The sequence below is a fragment of the Macaca thibetana genome, chromosome 6, assembly GCF_024542745.1.
Source record: "Macaca thibetana thibetana isolate TM-01 chromosome 6, ASM2454274v1, whole genome shotgun sequence".
Classification (NCBI taxonomy): Eukaryota; Metazoa; Chordata; class Mammalia; order Primates; family Cercopithecidae; genus Macaca; species Macaca thibetana.
In genome coordinates, this window is record NC_065583.1 from 128,893,604 (window position 1) to 128,901,761 (window position 8,158).

At 36.2% G+C, this 8,158-nt stretch overlaps 1 non-coding gene across 1 annotated transcript; it reads left to right on the forward strand.

Moving 5' to 3' along the window:
• Positions 1-4,672: 4,672 nt before the first annotated feature.
• Positions 4,673-4,780, forward strand: LOC126957732 (U6 spliceosomal RNA). The gene has a single exon (XR_007726906.1). It is a non-coding gene; the product is annotated as a U6 spliceosomal RNA (small nuclear RNA).
• The last annotated feature ends 3,378 nt before the right edge of the window (positions 4,781-8,158 follow it).

Here is an 8,158-nt window from a genome sequence, read left to right on the forward strand (position 1 = left end):
CTTATTATAATTTTGGATGTATTAAAATTTTGCAAAGTTACTCAAATTCATTACTTTATTAAATTTTCAATGTAGAAATTGGACAATTTTAATATGAAAATAAAACTTGGGAATTAAAAGGAAGAGCAGAATATGGAAATTTTTATACTCCTTTTATTTTTCCCCTGAAGTTATAGTTATAAATTTTTATACAGTATAAAGAAAGCATACACAGGGTTAATCTTAATAAGAATATTTTTCTTTAATATATTTAAGCAATTTGTTAAACTGTGTGTTGGCTAAAAACAAAATCAAAATGCTTCTTGATGCATATATAAGAGGGATTTAAATATATAGATAGTCAAATAGGGGGAATGGTTTCAAATAATGGCAAGTTATGTGTTAGGATCAATTGTTCTGCAACACCACTTTGTTGAATAGGTTTTATGTACTTTGTGAATAAAATTTTGAGCTGACAGTCTTTCTATCTATAAATGCAGTCCCAACATTCATCCAAATTTTACGGTATTTTTGAGGTAAAATCATTCTATTAGTATACATAATATACACACAATATCTAGGAAGACAATTTTGAAGGAGGAACCAGACTCTGAGTACCAGGCTCTAGCTCCAGCCTGGTACTCAGAGCCCCCTGATCTTGGTGATCCAGTTAAACGTCATTAAACTTCAGTTTCCTCTTGCAAAGTGATTGTAAAAGAGCTTGATTACAAGATCAGATTTGTGTTTTTAAAGATACATGTGTTTGGCGTTATTGTGAAAGATACAGGAAACAGTGTAAGACTACAGTAGTCCAAGTATTCACGACTAGGACTTAAATAATGACAGGTCGGATGGAACGGAGCAGAGAGCAGAGGAAGACTTTTAACAATGGGAAGAAATAGAAGTGAGAAATTTTAAGTATTCCATCCTTTTTTTTTTTTTTTTTTTTTTTTCCACTTTTTGAAGCATTCTGGAACCTTTTTTTTTTTTTTTTTGGCGCAATCTCGGCTCACTGCAAGCTCCGCCTTCTGGGTTCACGCTATTCTCCTGCCTCAGCCTCCCGAGTAGCTGGGACTACAGGCACCCGCCACTGTTTTGTATTTTCAGTAGAGACGGGGTTTCACCGTGTTAGCCAGGATGGTCTCGATCTCCTGACTTCGTGATCCGCCCGCCTCGGCCTCTCGCAGTGCTGGGATTACAGGCTTGAGCCACCGCGCCCGGCCGCATTCTGAAACACTTTGGAAGCACTTCTGTAAATATTGTATTAGGATATGTGTTTCAATGTAAGAGATTTCTGTTGCAGTTCCCCGCCCCCCCCCCCCCTTCTTTCTCTATTTCTTTCTCTTCATTGAGCCAAGCATTTCCATGGAACCTGGTTCCTTGATACTTAATCACTTGGAAAAGGGAATTTGAGAAGATGAGCACAAAAGCATAAGAAATGCCTGTGCTTTCTTTCCTAACATACTTAATGCTCAGGTTTCTGTGTAGATAATCTGGCTTAACCTTTGGACAATTATTTGTGCAAAATAATGGTTTTGGGCCTCTGTGTTAAAACATTAGAAGATCAAATTGCTCTGCAGCAACTTGGCACAGGTTATGATTGATTTAAGATCTCCATTTATTGATTAATGCCAATTTACCTGGAGTATCACTAGGATATTACACACATACACACACACACACAAACACACACATACACTTAATAGGCTTATATGTCTTAGCAAATGAAAGTCATAGTTCATGATATTTGGAAAATGAAGAGTAATTTTTGGGAATAATTCTGTTAGAGTTTCAAAAGGATCTATTTTAAATAATACATTCAGTTTCAGACATAATAATCCATATTATCCTTACATGTATATAATGAGATGTTATTAATATTCTTATATAAAATTAATAGATCTTAAAATTAGAGTCTTTAAAATTGTCAACTCAAATTTTTTACCCCTTACAATTATTTATTCTATATTAAACTTATACATTTATACATTTATACAGCTGGTTTTCTAGATTTTTAATATAATACAAAGCTCTTTATCTTTACAAAGCAACTAATTTTAATGTGGAGATTCTCTGATTACTAAAAAACAGTTCTTACTTTAAGGTGAAATGTGCCTTTTTGTAATTTAGTTTCCTGTTATTTTAAGAACAATTCTTTTTTGCCACCTGAAGAAACACTATTGATAGGCAAATTGAGATATCACAATGAGTTTTTAAATTCTAGCCCTTTCCAGAATTCTTAAGACTCTAGATGTGCCTTCTTAATTTTTCCTCAGGGTGTCCTCTTCATGCTCTAAAACATTTCTGAGGAATCTTCCACCTGCACTGAGATTTCTTGAATTCAGAGATTATTTCTTATTCTTTGGTGTATTTCTAATGCATAACTAAGTTGTTGGACTCTAATAGGCCTGAAACAGCTATTTACTGAATACATAAGCACTTATTATCCAACATTTATTATTTCCTATATGCAAATAAAGAATTCAGGTACAATTATGAAATTATCTCCATTCTCAAATAATTTTAAAATAAAACACTGAGGACTAAGATGGTGCTATGGAAAGGATTGAAACAAAATCCAACTAGACTTTAGAGCATGAAGATATTATGTCCAGTATATTTTTTGGGGAAAACTTTTCAATTTTCTTCTCTGCATTGTTCTTAAGGTTATGATTTCACGTGTGAAAGTGGGGAGAGGGAGAGCATCCAGGTAGATACATTGTCAGGAAAAGATGGCTCATTGGCGATAACAGTGACTTCATACGTGATTCCTTAGGCATTGGCCATTGAAATGTTTTGAGTGAGAGTGCTCCACGACAGCTGTGTACCATGAAGAACTAGAGGAAAATGTATTCCTTAAGGACCACTGGATGAGATAAAGCAGCAGTATCTCAGCCCAACACTGGTATAGTCAAATCCTAGAGCCTCTGCCCTCATCCTAATTATTACTGATTCTTTAGGGTGTATAAAGCCAGAAAGCTTGTTATGAAGGGAAAACACATTTCCTTCCATATTTAGTTTCCATTTTCTTAAGGATAATTGAATTGTAATAACAATGATTCACACAGGATTCCAGAAAAGCTATGAATTGATGATTTAGTACGTATCACTTGCTACACAAATGATGTGAGGTGGGGAATGAGGCAGGTCAGTTGGGAGAAATGCCACCTCAAAAGTGTTCTCCTGGATTAAAATGTGCATTTTAGACTTTGACTTCTCTGGATTCTTTACTGAAATATAAGATTTGCTTTTTTTTTTTTTTTTTTTTTTTAACTTTTATTTGAGGTTCAGGGGTATATGTGCAGGTTTGTTATGTAAGTAAATTGCATGTCATGGGAATTCAGTATACGAACTATCTTGTCACTCAGTTACTAAGCATAGTACCTGTTAGGGAGTTTTTCTATTTTCCTCCTCCACCCTCTACCCTCAACTAGGCCCTGGTGCCTGTTGTCACCACCTTTGTGTCCCTTTGTACTCAATGTTTAGCTTGCACTTATAAGTGAGAACATACAGTATTTGGTTTTCTGTTCCCATGTTAGTTTTCTTAGGATTATGGCCTCCAGCTCTATTCATGTTGCTGCAAAGGGCATAATCTTGTTCTTTTTAATGGCTACATCGTATTCCATGGTGTATATATATCACATTTTCTTTATCCAGTTTTTCCTGTTGATGGGCACTTGGGTTGATCCCATGTCTTTGCTATTGTGAATAGTGCCACAATGAACATGTGCATGCATGTTACTTTATGGCAGAATAATTTCTATACCTTTGGGTTTGTATCCAATAATGGGATTGCTGGGTCCAATGGTGTTTCTGTTTTAAGTTCTTTGTACAAAAGCGTAAGAAATGCCTATGGTTTCTTTCCTAACATACTTAATGCCACACTGATTTCCACAATAGCTGAACTAATTTACATTCCCACCAGGAGTCTGTAAGCAATTCCTTTTCTCCATAACTTCACCAGCAACTGTTGTTTTTTGAATTTTTAATAAAAGCCATTCTGACTAGTGTGAGAAGGTATCTCATTGTGGTTTTAATTTGCATTTCTCAAATGATTAGCTCATGTTGAGCATTTTTTCATATGCTTGCTGGCCACTTATGTGTTTTCTTTAAAGAAGTGTCTATTCATGTCCTTTGCCCACTTTTAGTGTTTTTGTTCTGTTTTGTTTTGTTTTTGCTTGTTAGTAACATAAGATATTTTTAAAGTTTCCTTCTAAGCTTGGAACAGAAGACTGGAAGTAAGGACATGAGAAGCACAGACACAAATTTCCCCATGTTCTGTACAATTCTGTAATTCCTGCTCTAACAATACTGGTGAGCTGGGGGAAAAAAAAAGTAGAAGGAAAACCTTCTCTAATTATTTGCCGTTGCCTTCTAATTGGTCTTTTTTTAGATTTTGTCCTCTTCCAGGCCTCCTTTTTTTCCTGGAATTATTTTTCTTAAATACAAATTTTAATTCCCTATTCCATTCTTATTGTCTGTACGTCCAAGCTCTTAATGAAACATGGTTTACAAAGCCCTTTAGAGTTTGGTTTCTTCCTGTCTCTTTAACCTCATCTCATTCAGTGTCCCTTCTTGCCCCAGTCTTCAGGTGCAAGGAAAATAGTATTATTATACCATCCTGCCTTCATGCAGGAACTTTCCCCATTTTAAGTTTGATGCGCTCCTGTTCTTCAGTCCAAAACCAACCAAAGTGATTGCTTGGGCAGTACATATACTAAAATTAGAACAACAGAGAAACAATTTAGCATGGCCCCAGAGAAAGAATGACATGCAGATTCATGAAGTATTCTATATTTTTATGCTGTATGGTTCCACTTTTATGAGGGTACCTAGAATAGTCAAATTCATAGAGATAGATAAAATGGTGGCTGGCAGGGACTGAGGGAGGGAGGAACATGGAGTTATTGTATAATAGGCACAGAGATTCAGATTTATAAGATAAAAAGAGTTCTGTGCAGGTGGATTAGTAGCAAAACCATGTGAACGTATTTAATGCCACTGAACAGTACATTCAAAAATGGTCAAGATAAATTTCATGGTGTGTGTATTTTACCACAATTTTTAAAACTAGTCCAAGTTCCGTGGTCCCTTTCCTCTGAACCCAACCCCAGAGGGAGTTAAGCGCTTCCATTATTTAATAAGTAGACTGAAATAGCTGCACCCTAAGTGATTGTTAAGGACTATAACCTTGAACTCACTGTTGCTTAATCCTCATCAAATGCTTCGTTGGGCAACATAAATTTGCAAAGGATTGCCTGAGTGATATATAGTCCATGTGTTCCTATAGATACAAAAAAAAAAAAATCCTAAGAATAAGCTTCACAAGCAAAAATTTACACATCTGGACCATATGGTCTGTCCTCTTGTAAAACTGCTTTTACTGTATGTAATTTGGCATTATGTCATCATTGGTCCATGCTAGCAACCACTATAAGAAATAGCCCTGGCCGGGCGCGGTGGCTCAAGCCTGTAATCCCAGCACTTTGGGAGGCCGAGGCGGGCGGATCACAAGGTCAGGAGATCGAGACCACAGTGAAACCCCATCTCTACTAAAAATACAAAAAATTAGCCGGGCGCGGTGGCGGGCGCCTGTAGTCCTAGCTACTCAGGAGGCAAAGGCAGGAGAATGGCGTGAACCCAGGAGGCGGAGCTTGCAGTGAGCCGAGATCGCGCCACTGCACTCCAGCCTGGGCAACAGCGGGAGACTCCGTCTCAAAAAAAAAAAAAAAAAAAAAAAGAAATAGCCCTATGAAGTCAATTTAATATATGGATGTTGTTGAGGATGGCATATTGTTCTTTTTTTGATCACCTACAAGGAAAAACTTTCATTTCAGCACTAGGAATAGGTTCATTTTCTTTTTCTTTGGAGATAGTATAAATAGTGTAATTTATTATGTTCTCATTTTTCTTACCTTCCAAAAAGTTTAGAGGCCAAATGCTTACTCTGGCATTTTTCTAGACCTTACGTATGTATTCTGTATGCTCATATATTGTTGACTTCAAATTATCTATGCAAAGTTATTTTTTTCCTCTGGATTTACTACTCCAATATTCATTTTTTCCTTTTATTTCATGTTGTGAGAAATTTAAATACATTACTGAATAAATAAACATGAACTAATAAATTCATTCTTTCCTCTATGCTCTTACTGGATATTGCTTATATTTGTATCATTAGTTTTATTACCATTAATTTGTATTTACATATGTGCCATTCACATTGGACAATAAGCACTTTTAAAAAAACTTTTAGGATCAGGAGTACATCTGCAGGTTTGTAACATAGGTAAACTCCTGTCATGGGGGTTTATCGTACAGATTATTTTATCACCCAGGTATTAGGCCTAGTACCCATTAGTTATGTTTCTTGCTCCTCTTCCTCCTCCCACCGTCCATCCTCCAGTAGCCCTAGTGTCTGCTGTTTCCCTCTATGTGTCCATGGTTCTCATCATTTACCTCTCACTTGTAAGTGACAACATGCTCTATTTAGTTTTCTCTTCCTGCTCTAGTTTGCTAAGGCTAATGGCCTCCAGCTCCATTCATGTTCCTGCAGAGGATATGATCTTTTTTATGGCTCTTTTGCGGCTGCATAGTATTCCATGGTGTATATGTACCACTTTATCCAGTCTACCACTGACGGGCATTTAGGCTGATTTCATGCCTTTGCTATTGTGAATAGTGCTGCAGTGAACATATACTTGCATGTGTCTTTGTGACAGAACAATTTATATTCCTTTGGTACATACTCAGTAATGGGATTGCTGGGTCGAATTGTAGTTTTGTTTCTGGCTCTTTGAAGAATTGCCACACTGCTTTCCACAAGGGTTGAACTAGTTTACACCCACCAACAATGTGTAAGCATTCCTTTCTCTTCACAACCTGGCCAGCATGTGTTATTTTTTGACTTTTCAATAACAGCCATCCTAACTGGTGTGAGATGATATCTCATTGTAGTTTTGATTTGCTTTTTTCTAATGATCAGTGATACTGAACTTTTTTTTTCCACATTCTCGTTGGCCACATGCGTATCTTTTTTTTGAGAAGTGTCTGTCATGTTCTCTGCCTACTTTTTAATGTTTTTTTCCTTGAAATTGTTGAAGTTCCACATAAATGATAGATATTAGACTTTTGTTAATACATAGTTTGCAAAAATTTTCTCTTATTCTGTAGCTTGTCTGTTTACTCTGTTGACAGTTTCTTTTGCTGTGCAGAAGCCTAGGTTGTCTTCCAAAGTTTTTATAGTTTTGGGTTTCACATTTAAGTCTTCAATCCATCTCAAGTTGATTTTTGTGTATGGTATGATGAAGGGGCCCAGTTTCAATCTTTTGCATATGGCTAGTCAGTTATTCCAGCACTATTTATTGAATAGGGAGTCATTTCCCTGTTGCTTACTTTTGTCGGCTTTGTCGAAGGTCAGATGGTTGTAAGTGTGCAGACTTATTACTGTGCTTTCTATTTTTTTTTCTATTGGTCTATGTGTCTGTTTTTGTACCAGTACCATTATGTTTTGGTTACTATAGCCCAGTAGTATAGTTTGAAGTTGCGTAGTATGATGCTTCCAACTTTGTTCTTTTTGCTTCGGAATGCCTTGGCTTTTCTGACTCCGTCTTGGTTTCATATGAATTTTAAACTAGTTTTTTCTAGTTCTGTGAAGAATATCATTGGTAGTTTGCTAGGAATCGTGTTGAATCTATAAATTGCTTTGGGCAGTATGGCCATGTTAACAATATTGATTCTTCCTATCCATGAGTACGAAATGGTTTTCCATTTGTTTGTGTCATCTCTGATTTGTTTGACCAGTGTTTTGTAGTTCTCTTTGTTGAGATTTTTTACCTACCTGTTTAGCTGTATTCCTAGGTATTTTATTCTTTTTGTGGCAATTGTGAATGAGAATGTATTCCTGATTTGTCTCTCACCTTGACTGTTGTTAATGTTTGGGAATGCTAGTGATTTTTGTATGTTGATTTTGTATCCTGAGATTCTGCTCAAGTTGTTTATCAGCTGAAGGAGATTTGGACAGACTGTGAGGTTTTCTAGTTATAGAATTATGTCATCTGAAAACAGGGATAGTTTGACTTCCTCTCTCCCTATTTCAATGCCCTTTATTTCTTTCTCTTACCTGATTGCTCTGGTCAAGATTTCCAATACTATGTTGAATAGGTGTGATGAAAGAGAG